The 16,919-nt window shown below is 41.1% G+C and overlaps 1 protein-coding gene across 7 annotated transcripts in view; it reads left to right on the top strand.

Annotated features, from left to right (window-relative positions):
* sgcd (sarcoglycan, delta (dystrophin-associated glycoprotein)) overlaps nucleotides 1–16,919 on the top strand; it is a 171,815-nt gene that overhangs the window by 7,565 nt on the left and 147,331 nt on the right. For 4 of the 7 annotated variants that reach the window (XM_061750987.1, XM_061750988.1, XM_061750989.1 and 1 more), the window contains 2 exons: nucleotides 16,651–16,715; nucleotides 16,816–16,843. The gene's annotated coding sequence lies outside the window, so the exon portion shown is untranslated. Of the gene's footprint in view, nucleotides 1–3,301; nucleotides 4,130–4,163; nucleotides 6,145–16,650; nucleotides 16,716–16,815; nucleotides 16,844–16,919 lie in introns of those variants that run through there. The other 3 variants (XM_061750991.1, XM_061750986.1, XM_061750990.1) reach the window with 3 other exon arrangements.

The following is a 16,919-nucleotide window of genomic DNA, read 5'->3' as shown; positions in this document are numbered from 1 at the left end:
ACATACTTTCAATTTCACTTCCGAAGGGGCACAAGGTGCATTCGAGGACTACCAACAAAACAGGGCATCTCAAATGCGGACAAAACAAAAAACAATATCAATGGGTTCAACGCAACAAGAGCACGATCCTACCTGAGGACGGCAAAGTAATTTTTTAAAACGCAGCATCCATAAAAGCTAGCATACAAGCTTCAAGCTGCTACAGTGCTAATTTTTTTTCTATATTTACATTTCAGTATTTGACGGATGCAAAAATTTACAGTAGATCTTTAGCTAATTTGGCTATAATGTGGCTCTTTCAATTTCTTGTGTTTCTGCGGTCTTTTTGGCCTCTTATCAACAAATGTTTGACTAATTAAAGTGCTCCAGGCAGTCAGTACCATGCGAGTGTCAGAATCTATCATTTGAAGTGAGCTGAAGGTCAGGAGAAACCGGGGGATGGACGGTAGTTATTCATGTCGCTGGCTGATTAAGGAGAAACCCCTCCCTTTAAGTAATGACTTAAGATAGAATAATACTTTAAAATACTCCATCTTTTTACGGCAGTGTGAGTAAATGTCTGGAGATTGCGATCTATTTTCTGCTCTCTGTCGTAAAAAGGCGCCAACGAGCACTGATGGCTGACTTTTAGGGGGTTCGGATTGAGATAGATTTAAAAAAATTGTATTTTTTTTTTTTTACCGAACGTGTTCTTGATTGTGATTCACGTTCCGACATCGGGCATTGACACGCTCATAAACACAGAGCATTGCTTATGTTGGCACAGTGGGTGGACTGTTTAGTCGGAGGATTTTTTTCATGTCGAAGCCTGATAGTGAGAAGGGTTTATGTGCACTTTGCCGGGTTACGCAAAACTTAATTTTATGGTATCATTACGAGATCGCTAGGTGAGTTTATGGTTGGTTCGTTTGTTGGATAGCTAGTAGCAGTCCATGCATCCATCCATTTTCTACACCGTTTATCCTTACTATGCACTATGGTCGCGGGCGTGCTGGAGCCTATCCCAGGCCGGGTACACCCTGAACTGGTTGCCAGCCAATTGCAGGGCACAAATAAACAAACAACCATTCACACTCACATTCATACCTACGGACAATTTCGAGTCTTCAATTAACCTGCCGTGCATATTTTTGACAGGCACGGGGAGAACATGCACACTCAACACAGGTGATGCTGGGTTTGAGCCCGGGTCCTCAGAACTGTGAGGCGGATGTGCTAACCGGTCATAAATCGTGCCGCCAGTACCAGTGTTACAGGGGGGGGGAAAAACGACATCACAAAATTTTGTAGAGAGTTGGAATTTTGGGGCAGATGTTCAGTGACAAATGGCGTCAGAACTGGGGCATCTGGAAATGGGTGAAGCACTAGGATGCGTACGATCTGGCAAGCACGCCAGATTGCGTGGACAGTGTGCAGGGTAAATGTATCCAAGCCAATTGAACTGAGTTCAAATCCAGGAGTTCGGTACCAAATGGTGTCAGAAGTGGAATGAGAACCGGTCACCTCTCTGTGATAGACGCAGGTGATGTGTGAAGCACAAGGATGCATACGATCTAGCTACCTTGCTAAAAAGCGGACAGTTTCAGCCAAGTTCAAATCCAGATTGAACGTACATGAATTTCTGTGACAAATATAGAGTCCCAACTGGGATAACTGTGAGGAGCGGTTCAGAGAGGTAAGGCGGGGCGAAACCATTTAGAGATTTGAAAACAAATCGCATAATCTTCTGATCTCAGGGGGTGGGGTGTGGGTGGGGGGGGGGTTAACTAAAGTGCACAGGCACCCAGTGTCAGGAGGCCAGAATAGGAGTTATTTGCTCCCTCTGATGTGTTCCACTTAAGAGGTGAGCAGCAGCAATTTGAACCAACTGGAGAACTTTGAGGGAGGGCTGGCTGACTCCAAAGTAAAATGCATTACAGTACTCCAGCCGAGATGTGATGAAGACATGAAGACATGCATTACTGTTTTGTGCTTGTTGGAGTGATGTTGAAAATGGTGTCAGAAGTAGGATGACCATTAGGATAGGTGACCAGCTGACATACATGGTGTGGCTTCCATGCCAAAGAATAGATTCCATTCAGGTTGTTGAGCCGACTAAACCAGCGTTCAAATCCCTGTTGAAGGTTTGACTTGTTGGAGGTCTGTGAAAATGATGTCACAAGTGGGATGACCCTTGGGGGGGGGGGGGGGGGGGGGGGGGGGGGGGGGGTCACTGACGCTGGAAATAGGTGAGGCAGGATGCATGCGCCACCGTTTTGCCTTAGCAGAGGCCTCTACGGTGCTCTAAAATCATTTACTGTATAACTATATATTAAAGGGAATTAAATGTAGCACAAGCGTTAACAAATAATTTCGCTTTGTATTTCCATTGGTCGTCATCATCATTCCAGACACATTTGTGATTCCGGAATTGATGGTACTTTAGGGACAGCTGGGCTTGACCTCATTTTGTGTTTTTAATTTTTTTATTGTTTTGCAATAAAACTTGATTTAAATGAGGTAGTTAATGAAATTTGAGTATGAATGTGCATAATCACAGTCTGCATTTGGAGTTTGGACTCTTCTCCGGCCTGATGAGGCTAAAGCACCCAGCTTCTTGTGCACTCATTCGTGACCCCGCACTGCATCTCAGCTCATCTTAATCATGTAATATCCTCCACGGCATGATCTCAATAATGGATCTGTGCTCTGTAATGTTTGACCCTCTGATCGCTACGTCTGGCCTGACATTGTGACCTCTCTTTGCTGAAGAAGAGAGGAGCCCAATTTGCGGGTGTACACAAACTCTGACATTCATGCAGCCGTCAAGTACCTTTGAATCTACAATACAACCATTCATCCATTTTCTATACTGCTTGTTGTCATTAGGTTGAGCTGCAGCCTATCTAATCTGATTTTAGCAACTCTATTACTGTTCTAGGAAGTAGTACATTCAATCTGCACTTAAACTCTGTGTATCTATCTAGTGTATTTAGTGTATGCCCGTCTTTAGTTGTCTTTTGAGCCTTGTTTTCTAGCTTGACAGACCAAAGTCCTTACATGGCCTCCTTGCTCGCTGTGCGTGAAGTCTTTAAATCGGTTGTTAGCGGTTCTGACATTCAGAAATTCCTCCAAGGTTCCGAGGAGCTAGTTTTTATTTGCATCTGGTCACTTCTTCCCGTGTCCGCCGGCCAGCAACAATCAGATCTGCTTTCGAGTCTTCTGTCATTGATTACTGTAGCCACGCCTGTCAAACACAGTCAAAGGCACCTTGGAAGTGTGTGTGGGGGGGGGGGGGGGGGGGGGGGGGGAATCGCCGGACTCCGGCCTGTCACAAGCTGTTTAGAAGACGATGGATGGCCCCTGCCCCTAATGAGCTTCGGAGTCACCATCGCGTTAGTCATGACACATTTGCACCGACAGTCCAATCGGCTGTAATGGACGTCAGAAGAGAGGCAAGGCCGTTGTTGACTTTTCAGGTGTTAGATGCTCGTGGTAATGAATGACGTCTGTCAGCCTGCTTTTACCGAAAAATCAGTAGCTGGAATGTTCGGCCGACGGATCGCATCTTTTAATGGTTACAGAGACATTATCTATGTGAAAAGAATAAACAAATATTGTCTTAGCTTTGGATTAAGTATGAAATAATGAAAAAAAACTCAAATCTAAAACCTCATAAAATTACATTTGATTAACTTTTAAGCCTTGATTTTGGCAGTTTTCTACTTAGTAGCTTTTCATACTTAAAACACCCTTCACCAATTTCTCACCCCTTGCTGTGATCTTAAACCAGTTTAAAAAGCAGGAGACCATCATGTTCCATTTTGCTGTTTCTGGGAAACGTGGCAATGAACCACACTAATATCGCCCTTAACACACTAAAACCAGTGGACCGTTTTAAGTATGTCGTCTCAGGCATCGAGAGGTCACGTAAACATGTGATAGTGGCCCAAGGCAACAGAAACAGGGAGTCTTTGTCGCCCATGGCAAATGACGTGCCCGTGCATAGCAAATAGGCGTTTGTTTTCCGACAATTCACGTCACTGAAAATGTTGATTATCTTTCTATTCCATGCCTCATCTGGGAGTTTTTAATAGAGCGTCCTCAAAGCTCTTCAGGTTGGCCGCGGAGTTAACTCGACATAACCGAGGTAAGAGTGTTTTTTTTTTGATGCCTTGCGTTTGTTAGCCTAAAGATCTTGTACACTATGTTCCATGGAGCACAGTTATGGGAATATCCTGCTGTAATTTACCAGAGTGAGGCATCCACACGTGATCTTCCTGTTAGTGCAAAGATCTTGTACACTGCGTTCCGTGCAGCACATTTATGACAATTTCTGGAATTTACGTGATCAGGGCGGCTACATGTATTTATATGTTAATATCTTGTGTCAAGCAGCATGGTAAAGTATATCGCCCGAGGTGATTTCGTACGCTGTGTTCCGAATAACTGTACACAACTATATGTTCGTGATCACATTTGAATGTTAGTCCAAGCGCCTTATGTACTCTGCATCTGGTCTACGCAATTTCTCCTCTTCTTCTAAGCTTAAAAAGACAACTCTTAGTGTTTATTACGGTGTTCCGTTGTATTTTTTCATTATCTAATTTACGCCAAAATTGCATATAGGCAAATTATATCTTTGAACAAGTGCCCTATTTAGTGAAATGCGATATTTTAAAGGGGTTTGACGGAACACATTTAAATTAAACTTGAGGTTATTTCTGTTCCTTAAGTGATCAGTGAGACTAAATCACATTTTTAAACGGACATACTGTTGCTGCCTGAACTTTTCACAGGGCATCAATCAGTGACTAAAAACTTACTGGTCAAGCCTTCACCTCATAGACACACACGCAAACACTCTCTCACACACACAAACACACAATTGGCCTCCATGACTGCGAGACAACCCCGGAGTGGGCAATTGATTGACGAGTGCCAAGTTCAAAGCAAGGACGCCGGATCATCTGCAAACAAACGTGTGAGCGGCAGTCCAGAGCTTTCAATCATAACGCACCACCGCGGAGTTTCGACACGATGCCCTCATCACAGCACGCGGATTAAGGCATCCAGGCGACAATTTTATTAATGATTGTCATATGAAAGCCAGAGAGGTCAAGCATCCGGGAAAAGCGGATGACGCTCGATATGGCTCATCGTATTCACTACCTCACTTTGAGAGCCTTTTAATGGCGGTAGTGTCACCAGGAACAAGGATTAGCAAAGGAAGGTAAAAAGTTAACCTCAGAGTCGTCAACGAAACCCCCGAACATACAAGTGTTTGCAGGCTGGAACAGGCCGTTAGAAATAGCCTCGCATAATGAGTCACATGCTGCTTCAGCAAGAGGTTATCTTATTTAAAAAAACACATTCCAAACATTTTTCTCAAGACACCGTGTTTGGCTTTTTAGTTCATTTTTTGGGGGGGAAACCGCGCAGAAATAGTGGAATGGTGGCGTACAAGGTCTTCTGACAGTTTTCTGGCATAGAGTGTTAAAAAAAAAAAAAAAAAAAACCTGGGCAATGAGTGCTGCAACAAGTATAAGGAGAAGGATTGTGACGCGCAGAATGGTTGCATACAAAGTCTTCCGTCCTTTCATTTTCATTGGGCCAGCGCAGGAAATGAATCAGGCGTCCACTAAATATAAAAAAAATCAAGTACTGAAAAATACATCAAGATGTTACAGGAGCTGATAGGCTTCATTAGCATTGTGTCATCTCTTCATTAGCATTGTGTCATCTCAAAAATAGTAACATAATGTAGGTTTAAACATGTCGCTTACCTACTAATACATCACCCTCTTCAGGTCTGGCAGACAAACAAAAATAAAACAAGTCCATAAAGTATCAACATGATTATTGCAATGTTTTAAACTTTGTTTCTATTTTTGTTTCCCTTCAGTTTGATTACCCATAATTTGAATGAATTTGCCTGAATGAATGAAAGCATTCGAAAATGTGCTAATTGTTCATTAACCTCCCAGAAAGAGCGGGGTCATTATATGCTAGTTCTTTTTTCCCCCTCTCCTGCAGTTTTGACTGGCAAGCGTGCCGGGAAAAATACGGCAATTTAAAAAGACATCATGTCTCCCGCTCTCGAAGTAGGTCGTAGCTAATTGCATCTTTGCGGGAAAGTAGGACGGCTGGAAGCAGACACTAAAGGTAAATATTCTCTTCTCATATTCAGTACAACTCATTTGATTCTGTTATTAAAAAAGTTAAGCGGTGTTCATTTTCTCTGCAGCTTCTTGTATTACATACAGCTTATCTATTTTTTTTTACACTTAATAAAGGCCGGCGGCTAAGTTTTCGCGTGTTGAAATTATGGCAATTATGGCAGCTCATAAGCAGTTCATCCAGGAGTGTGAATTAGAAGAGAAGAAGAACAAGTGCATCTTTGTTGAAATTTGATTATTTGACAAAATGGTTGTAAATGACATTTTTCACCTTTTTTCATCGTAAGTGGGCGTTTTAGTCTTTGTACGATTTGTTTCCAAGTTATTTTTGTCATGGCCCTGTGTTTCCAATTGTTTTTCTTTGTGTTGCAGTGTCTGGGTGAGCAAAGGTGGGCGTTGACATCGGTGACGCACCTGTCCTGAATTGTAATCGTCAGCCTTTTTAGGGGGCACCGTGACAGTGTGTGGGCGTCGGTTTTTGCACCGTGTTGGCCGCCGACATCCGTCCTCTGTCCCAATTTAGGTTCTCTACGGTTATACCACACGGACCTTTTGTCGTGTCCCCATGCGTTATCTGTTTTTGATTCTCTCTGGTTGTGAGTCCCTTTACCTTAGTATGTCTCGCCATCACATGCTCTGTCATTGAATTCAAATTTTTCGGACCTCTTACCTAGTCTATTTTTTGCCATATGCCCTTACGGCATTGCCGTCCGTGAGAATTTTAAACAATTACAGTGAGCAACTTGTTTTATAGCCTGTGATGTTTAGTTTTTTTCCATCCATCCATCCATTTTCTGAGCCGCTTCTCCTCACTAGGGTCGCATCGCGGGCATGCCGGAGCCTATCCCAGCTGTCTACGGACAGGAAGCAGGGTACACCCTGAACTGGTTGCCAGCCAATCGCAGGGCACATAGAGACAAACAACCATTCGCACTCACAGTCATGCCTACGGGCAATTTAGAGTCCCCAATCAATGCATATTTTTGGGATGTGGGAGGAAACCGGAGTCCCTGGAGAAAACCCACACAGGCACGGGGAGAACATGCAAACTCAACACAGGCGGGGCCGGGGATTGAACCCGGGTCCTCAGAACTGTGAGGCTGACGTTCTAACCAGTCTCCACCGTGTTTTTTCCAACTTATAAATCATTTTATTTTCTTTAACCATTCCATCCTAATACATTCTCTCAATTAGCATAAAACTTCCACAAAGTTAGCCTGGTTCAGCCTATCCACCCTCATAATGAACTGTTTCGACTAATCACAAATGACGTTTAAAATTTTGATGAGCTGCACGCCATGTAATTTCAATTCAGCGCAGTAGTGGCAACAGTGATGAATAATGCATTTCATCAATTTACGTTTCTTTTTTTGGGCCTTTTTCAAACAAACGTTTTGAGTTACAGTTTGACGTTATGTAGCGGCAGCCCAGCGGCTGCTAGGATGTGACGGCTAATTAGTGCCTTGTTTATTACAGGCAGGTGCTTTTTCATGCTGTTGCACAACAAAACAGATAATATATGTGAAAAAGTTTGAGGCGGAATGCGAGTACAGGGACCAGGAACTATATAAGCGACATAAGGGAAGTGGAAGCAAAGCTAGCATTATTCTGATAGGATGCTAATTGTAATAGTGTAATTTATACTGCTACGAACAATTAGCGTCAGTTAAAAAAAAAAAATATATATATATTTATTTTATCATATATCAGTAACAGTCACATTTTTTTGTTTGTTTTTTTGTTTTCGCGCCAAAAAAAACCCCAAGGCAATTCCCAAAACAATACCGTACAAGCGCAACCAAATTCGGCAAAACAGGTCAAAGCACTTCCTATAGCAGAACCATTTAGCAGGCGACCGAGACAAAGCATATCGCTAACCTTTTTAAAATGCCTTTTTTTAAAATGTATTTACTCTGCTATAAACTAATAGCCACTTAGCTAAAAAAAAATATTCTCAATAATAAAAAGATTTACTTGGAAAGGGAGAACGGAGCAATGCAAAGCAACTGATGCTAAAGGGACACTAGCATTAGAAGGGTAAGATGCTTGCTGCTTCCTTTGCTAACTTTTATTAAATGAAAGGGGAACTTGTGAAAGATGCATCTTGCATTTAAAAGTTACGTTAATACTGTATAAAGAGTCATTTCCCAATAGTTACTTATATAACCATTAGCCAATTAGCAAAACAATTATCTGAGATGTATTCAGTTTCTTGATGAATTTTTGTCCGTCATTTATTATTGCATTAAGAATATTTTCAATTAGAAAAGTTGTCACGGCAGAGTCAAGGCACATCCATTAAGTGAATCCTTTTAAATTTGACATTTCCGCGACAGTGACAAGATCAACATTTGAATTACACGGCCATCTACTTGGCTGAAGTAAATGATTTTGAATTATGAGTTTGGTGGGGTGTTGGCACTTAAACCCTCTGCACTCTCGATCAAATATTGCAGTAAAATAACAAAAAAGGAGACTCAAATGGTACTTTCAGTGTTATAAGTCATTATTATTTCAATGACGGGGTCTGGAGGTGACTTCATTGCGTTACAGGTTATTGCCTCATATATCAAAAATGCGGGTGGCCTGGCTTTTTGTGTGGCTGACTGGGAAACTGACTGCTCTCCACCAGCCAGTCATTAGTTTGCTGCGTATATGGAGAACAAGAAAAGACAGTACCAATCGCTGATATAGTGTTTTCCGCCCAATAATGTAGTTTGATTCGAACTTTACGGCGGTTTTCCTATAAAAAGGCCCAATATCGGACCTGGAGCATCCAGGTTTTTGGGGTGTCCAGTTATATATTGAAAGACAAACAAACTTCCAGTACAAATTATTGTAATAATTGTTTTGAATTTTACAAATAAACAATACAATAACGGTGGTAAAATAATTTTGGCAACTGCATACGGTACGACATTTTAATAGGCTTGAGTTTTGCGATAAACAACATCACAAAGTTGGCTAAATAGCTGTGGTAACGAATTAAGGTACGACTAAATCCATTGTAAAATGGCAAAAAATGTTACTAAAATGTTGTAACTACTTACAACTTCTTAAAACATTTTTTCACTTTTGTGAATAAACAACAAAAAATATTGGTAACATTTTCGCAATTAGGAACTTTTTACTCTAGGTTTTGTGCCACAATGTCAGCTAAATTGTCGTCATAACTACTTGTGGTATGACTTTTATAGTTGTCTAAAAATTCGTGGAAAATTATTTTTAAAATGTCACTTTGTTGTCCTAGCTACTTACTGTAGGAATTATTTTGATAATTGTCTTGAGTTTTGCAAATAAACAACACAATAACTTTGGCAAAAAATATAAATAAATATCGGAACTACTGAAGGTACAACCTTTTAATAGTCTTTTGTTTTGTGGAAAACAACATTACAAAGTTGGCTACATTGCCGTTGTAACGACTTATGGTATGTCCAAATGCACTGTAAACTTACATTTTTGTGTGTTGCCAACATTTTCATAATTAGTAACGGTACAACTTTTAAATTCGGCCCTCAAGTTTAGCGAATAAGCACCACATTGTCGGCTAAATTGTTGTCGTAGCTACTTACAATGCAATTTTTTTTATATTGTCTTGGGTTTTGCTAAATGTTGGCAAACATACAACTATGCAACTCAGGTGTGAATTTTATTTAGTTTTGATTTTCTCTAAAATGTTTTTGTATTGTTTCTGATAAAAACGACAGCTTTGATATTTTAATGTGCACCCTCAACAATGTGATTGAATGTTTCTTAGTAAGCGCTTGTCTTTGAAGCAATGCCATTGGATCAATTTATTCACATTATTGCTTTGTATATTATCTTGCCTTTTATCTCTTCATACAAAAAGTCCAATATTTGGGCAACGATACGCGCTTTGGCTGAGAAAAGTAATAGCTCGTCGAGTCGTCCACCCCGGAAGAGTCGCCCATTTAGTTTGAGTGAGGATGTCGCTGTCTTCGTTTTATGCTTGTTTGTTTTCTACTTTGGATTTATGGCTGGTGTCGTCACTGCGAGAACATATTTTTAACATCTTAATCGGAAAGTATGTCAACAATATACATCACTGTGAAAACTTTTACTGGTAATAAACCGGACATATTCTTAAACTCGTTCATGCATTTTAAGTTTGCGGCGCGGTATCAGCCATAAAAAATGAACGTTTTATTCTGTTGTGTTTTCATGATGATGTAGATGTCTGCGTTTGGTCATTAAAGTTTAAACAGAGCTTTTGTGGCGAGAGGCGCCATAGTGCATGATTTATCCGACGGTCTCTCTTGCGGTTGGTGGAAAATCGGCTTTGTGTGCGGTTGATGCAAGTTAGCTACGCATGATAAACAGATCAAAGGCAAATATTGTGTCCAAGTTAGAAAATGCTTTGAAAGACCAAATCATAATACAAATTCAAATATTGTTTACAGTTTTCAAATAAGGTATTCTGAGGCTAACTGGTTTTAGCAATTCTGATAAGGACCATCATAGGATGTCTTTATGCATCACCTTCCATATTTACCCCCCCCCCCCGGACTGCTGCGATAAGTGTTGCTGATTCATGCAGAAAATTGTTAGCTTCCTCCCAGCTCAACTCCAACCACTTTCTATCTGCTCTATCCATCCCTTAACTGATACGGTCTTCAATCCCACCGCAAACCACTGGAATTTATCGCTCTTGGCGGTGACGAGCTCTCTCGACACAAACAACGGCAAAGACGCTTGGCGCCATGCGAGGGGCCCAGACAGCCAGAAAGCACAGAATATATTTCAATATTAGGAAGGAAGGACACTTCGAAGACAAAGTGGATAACTGGGATAAGCTAACTTTGTAACCCTCCTGTTATGTTGTGGGTTAAATTGAGGGTCTACATCTAGGTTTGTATAGGGTCTAGTCAAGGTTAATGAATGGTCTAGAGGAGGCTTATGTAGAGACCAGGACTAGGTTAATGAAAAGTCTTGGATTAGGTTGATGTAAGATCAAGAACTAGGTTTATATATGGTCTAGTCAAACTGGTCTAGACATAGGTTCATGTAGGGTCGAGAGCAGGTTTACGTACAGTCTAGACCTAGGTCCATTTTGGTTCTCGATTAGGTTTTTGTTTAGAACTATGTCAATGTAGGGTCTAGACTAGGTTCATGTAGGGTTTAGAACTTGTTTCATGTAGTGTCTAGGACTACTCGGTCCATGTTGGGTTTAGAACCAGGTTACTGTAGGATCTAGTACTAGGTTGATGTAGAATATAGAACTAAGCTCATGTAGGGTCTAGAATTAGGTTCATAAATGGTCAAGACTACTTGGGTCATGTTTGGTTTAGAACCGAGGTATTGTAGGGTCTAGTACTAGGTTGATGTAGGCTTTAGAACTACGTTCATGTAAGGTCTAGAATAAGGTTCATAAAGGGTCTAGAATTGTTTCATGCAGGGTCTGAACCTAGGTTTATGTTGGGTTTAGAACTAAGTTCATGTTGGGTCTAGAATAGGTTCATGAGGGGCTTGGAACCCGGTCAATTTTGGATTTAGAACTAGGTTCATGTCAGGTCCAGACTTGATTTATATAGGGTCTATTACTAAGTTTATGTAGGGCCTAAAATAAGGTTCATGAGGGGTGTCGAAATAAGTTCTTGAAGGGTTTAGACCTAGGTTCATGAAGGGCTTAGAACTCGATCAATGTAGGGTGGTGGCCTAAGATAATGCAGTGTATAGATGCAGTTTATGTAGGGTCTAAAACTAGATTCCTTTAGGGGCTAGATCTATGTCTATGTAGGGTCAATAATTAGTTTCATGTGGGGTTTCGAATTAGATTAAAATAGCGTCTAGACCTCGGTTCCTATAGGGTCTAAAACTATTCTTGTAGGGTCTTGAACTAGGTTTATGTGGGAGTCAGCACTGTAATGTAACCAATCTCAATGTCTTTAGCCAGAAGCAGTTTGTGTGCATGCACTCCCTTTAAACAGGTCTGAGCCGACCAGACAAATCCTCCAGCCGTGTTTAAAGAATGTGTCACATCCACTTTTTAACAAGTAACTCTCGCCTCGCGTCCGGCGGAGCTTAAATTGGCTACAGATTAGATTAAATAAGCACTTGCACATTTGTTTTTTGACGCATGCTCGCGTGTGTGCATGTCAGTGCGTGTGTGTCTGACCGCGTCGTGGCCCATAGTGGTGCTATTTAATATACACAACCAACCACGTCTGCTGACACACACTGCAGATGTATACCATCTTGACAAAACCTAAAGGACCTTTGGGGGCTTGACTCTTCAGGCTTCCAAGCACATGAGGCACGGACAGCTCAAGTGCTAAAGCTAACAGACAACACAAACATGACCGGGTTACGAGTGCAGCTTTCTGATATATTTCATCCAAGAACCTACACAAACCTAGGTCTAGACCAACATGAACCTAGTCCTAGTCCATATATTTTCATAGGTCTAGACCCTATACGAACCTAGTAAATAGACCCTTCATATACCTATTCCTAAACCATAGATTTTGTCAAGACTACAATACAGAATCTAGTTCTCTCCAGAATCAACATGAAAAATGACCCTACACTGACCGAGTTCCAAACCCTACATCAACCTTGTTCCGGACTCCACATAAACCTAAATGTGGACCCTACATTAACCTAATCTCCAAATCCTATACAAATGTATTCCAGACATGACACAAAACTAGTTCCAGGCCTTACATGGTGTAGCTGTAGACCCCAGGGCACCATATTTCTAAACCGTACAAAAATGTAGTTCTATTCCTATGCAGACATACTGCAGATCTACACCCGACATGAACATAGTTCTAAACCTTAAATAAATATAGTCAACCAAGTTGTAGACTCCCCATGAACCTACTGTAGTTATATAACCTACATAAACCTCTCTAAACCTGACATAAAAATAGTTGTGGACACTCAACAAACCAACTTAGCTGTAAACCCTGCGACACCCTATTTCTAAATGCTAGCTAAACCTAGTTGCAGACACTGTGGGGACATAGAGCTACATTTACCCTCCACCTACAATTAACTAGTTCTCAACCCAACATGAACCGAGTTTCAAACTCTACATAAACCTCGTTGTAGATCATCTGGCGACATACAGTAAATAGGCTCTCCACATACATAATTAAACCCTCACATGAACCAAGTACTAATCCTTAAATACACTGGTTTTAAAAGCTACATGGACCTAGTTGTAGCCCACCATGCACTTGATTGATTCTTTTCCTGCTTGGCTCACACTGCGAGGATTTGGAGACAGGTGGCTGAATGACGAAACATTGACGAACCCTGGGAAGAAGAAAAGAGCCAGCAACTGGGCCCAAAACGTGATGCATGAAAGAGACTGAAAAAAAGAAAACAATTCAGCCTTCTGACATCAAAGAGCAGCTGTGCCCAAACTGTTCTTTTTTGCATAGAATTCAAAACTAAATGGCTAACGGGAATGCACATTTCATATATGGATTGCAGCGCAGTCACAAGTCGGATTGCTTCAGGCTTTTTTTTTTTAAGTTTATCAGTGTGATGTCACACACACGCACACACTTTCATTTTAATTCCTCAGCATCACCGAACTGTCATCTCTTCTCACACCGTGCGCTTGTATTTCCTTCCTGTACCGCAGCATTGTTACAAAAAATATATATTTGACTATGATGCAACAGAACCTGGTTTTGAGCAAGACACGCTGGGCAGGGAAGTGGAGGTTCAGTACGAGCCTCGGGGTGCGACGTTCCGAGTGCCGCTGCAAGCAGCTCACCTGCCTCGATAATACTACAGGTGGTACTTATTAATACGGGTACCGAATATACGCACGTAGCAGAGTTTATTTTTCTCCGTCGCACCTGCAGAGGCGTGCGAATGTGCGAATGATACGATCAATATTATGCTACTTCGCAGCAGGCGCCGCGGGTCGGCAACACCTCGCCGGATAAACGATCGACCTGCTTTCAAACTCCCGAGTACAGCCACCTGAACCGACAATGCATGCTGTAAATCAGGTCCCTGCGCGGTATTAAAGATGATACTGTGTGATGTGGGAGGCGGTGTCTTTAATGACGATTAGCGTTCCAGTAGACACTCACATGTGGTCACCCCACAATGTTGTGTGCGTCCTAGTTTTTAGTCTGGCAAATTACTTATTCAGTTCTTTTTGTTTCTCCATAATTCTCCTTATAATTTGGTTTGAAACTCTACTTGCATTAGCCTCTGGTACGTGGTCGGGCCGGGCCACAATGTTGTGTACATCCTTGTTTATATTCCACCAATTGTTTTCTTCTGCATTCTATTCTTGCTGTTTTTTTCTGCGTTTCTCTGTAAAAGTCCTTTTATTTGGGTTTAAACTCTTTCACTTGACTCTTGACTCTGAATGTTGTGTGCATCCTTGTTTTCAGTCTATCAGAGCATTCAACTTTTTCATTAAGCATGGAGTAAATTAAGGCAAACGCAACCACAAGAAATGGTTGTCAACTAACTTTTGTTTACACTAAATAACACAATAGGTTCACCAGGCAAAAATTACATGCGATACTGCAATGTGTTTTTTCAAGTTTGAAGTGGCGTTCTTGTAGACTGAAATCGGGACATTTTTAGGCAGACACAGGTAACAGCATATGACATAGCTGTTCTTTATCATTGTCTGTAAGATAAATATATATTTCCGCTATGCTTCATGTACAGTCAATGAGTCACTTTGCACAAGGCACAAGTCTCTCATACAACCCCCCGCGAAAATAAATAAATAGGATCAAGCAATAATTAATAGATACAAATAGAAGTGCAGCGCAGAGTCTCAGTCAAATTAATGGAGTAAAAGTAACATTTAAAAAAAATAATGGCATTAAAACTATGCTGAAAACTACAAGTTGTCCCATAATGTAAACGGAACAGAGTCATCTTGATGTAGATGCACATGATTTGTTTTAGCAGGCCACATAAATGATGTGACGGCCCCCCATGCCTTGCATTTGACACCTTAGACAGATGAGAGGCAGGGGGGGGGAATCGTTCGCGCGTAGAGTTAATTACAGCTGCGCGCTGTCAAACGCGCATACGTAAAAAGGCGCCCGCACGCCTCCCGCTGTCAAGGGAGCGTCTGACAGGTGCAGGGCCGACCGCGGGGGAGTTCTCTCCTCCGATTCCGAACTGTCACGATGCGCCCGAGCTTACTCTGTTCCCACTACGCCGGCAACCGTTCGGGGAATTCTGGGCACAGAGTGATGATAAAGAAGCGGGAAGGCTGGAGCTACAAGAGGAGGCCTTGCCCTCCGTTGTTGTAGTTTCTTGATGCGAATGCGCCCAGTGGGGAAAAGAGAAGCAACAACAAAAACAACAACTGCTGGGCTTCCTCAGCTGGATCCGGGACCCGCATTCCGAGCACGTGGAGTCCAAATAAATATGGACTTGGCTGGATGACAATACTCCACCAAGGCTTCTATTAAAGCCTCGTTTAAACCTGCTGTAGGTGCAAAAGTAAGAGTTGTTAAACGGTAATAACATTTCTCTTTAATACAAAGGACAGGAGCGAAGTTTTTCACAACACAAAGGTGGAGGAGGTATCAATAAGAAGACAAAATATGAGTCAGGAAAGCGCAAAGAAAAAACTAAGAGGCCATAACGACAGTAAAAGCACAGTTTGTATTTCCCTCAAAGAATTATATCAACATGCCAGCCAATTCAACTTGGCAATTACAGAGAATGACTGGAATAATGTCAAGATAAATAATGAAACTGTTATGAACAAAAATGAAAGAACTTTAATTATTAAAATTATAAAGACATCATTTTAAAAGAAAAAAATAATCATAATTATTTCATAAAGACAATATTTGACGAGAATAAAGTTGCAATTTTAATAGAAAGTTTTACATTAAAACACATTTAAAAAATGTTTTTGAATTAATGAAAGAATAAAGTAATTTTGCGAGAAAAGACTTTAATTATTCCGAGAATAAATACACAATCTTACAAGAAGTACTATTTTTACAATAAAAAAATAAAGTCATCATTTTATGAAAAAAAAAGTCTCACAATTTCACAGTACTGCACAGGATTGCTTTAGTTCAGGTTAAGATAAGGAAAAAAAGGCAAATCATGAATTTCTGGGTGGAGCTTTGCCATAGTGCTGATTTAAGGAACTGCGATAACACATCTAACATTAATGAACACAATCAACCTGTATACTCCTTCAACACAGCCAAAAATGCTTTACAAAACAAAACAAAACAAAAAAATATAGCGGCACAGAATATTATTTTGCTCTGACAGTCAGCTCGACGGGAATCCGAGACCTTGTCGTTGTCGGGTTTTTGCTCCTCCAATTAGCCTCCGTCTTGACAGTCGCCCCACTGTGTGTTATTTACACAGCTACATTTTCTAATTGTTATTTTCTTTGGTGTGACAGAGCAATCGCTCCTCCTCCTTTACATTTTTCACTTGGTCTAAAGCATGTTTTGCTTAAATGGAATCCTTGAATTGTATTGTTGTTTTGCTTTTCCAGCTAAAGTGACGAGAGGATAAATAAATAACGCCCAAGTGACCTCATGGACATGTTGACACCCCCAGGTAAAGATAAGTTCTTTTCCTTTTTATGTTGAAGTCCTTGGAGAATAAAACAAGTATTTATTTATTTCCCCCCCCCCCCCCCCCCCCCCCCCCCCCCCAGAACACTGCGCCTACTCTGATACCTCCAGGTAAAGATAAGTTGTTTTCCTTTTTGTGTTGAAGTCCTTGGAGAATAAAACGAGTATCTTATTTTTTATTTTTCCC

This window comes from Phyllopteryx taeniolatus, chromosome 17 (assembly GCF_024500385.1).
Source record: "Phyllopteryx taeniolatus isolate TA_2022b chromosome 17, UOR_Ptae_1.2, whole genome shotgun sequence".
Classification (NCBI taxonomy): Eukaryota; Metazoa; Chordata; class Actinopteri; order Syngnathiformes; family Syngnathidae; genus Phyllopteryx; species Phyllopteryx taeniolatus.
This window is presented reverse-complemented; position numbering and strand designations above follow the sequence as displayed.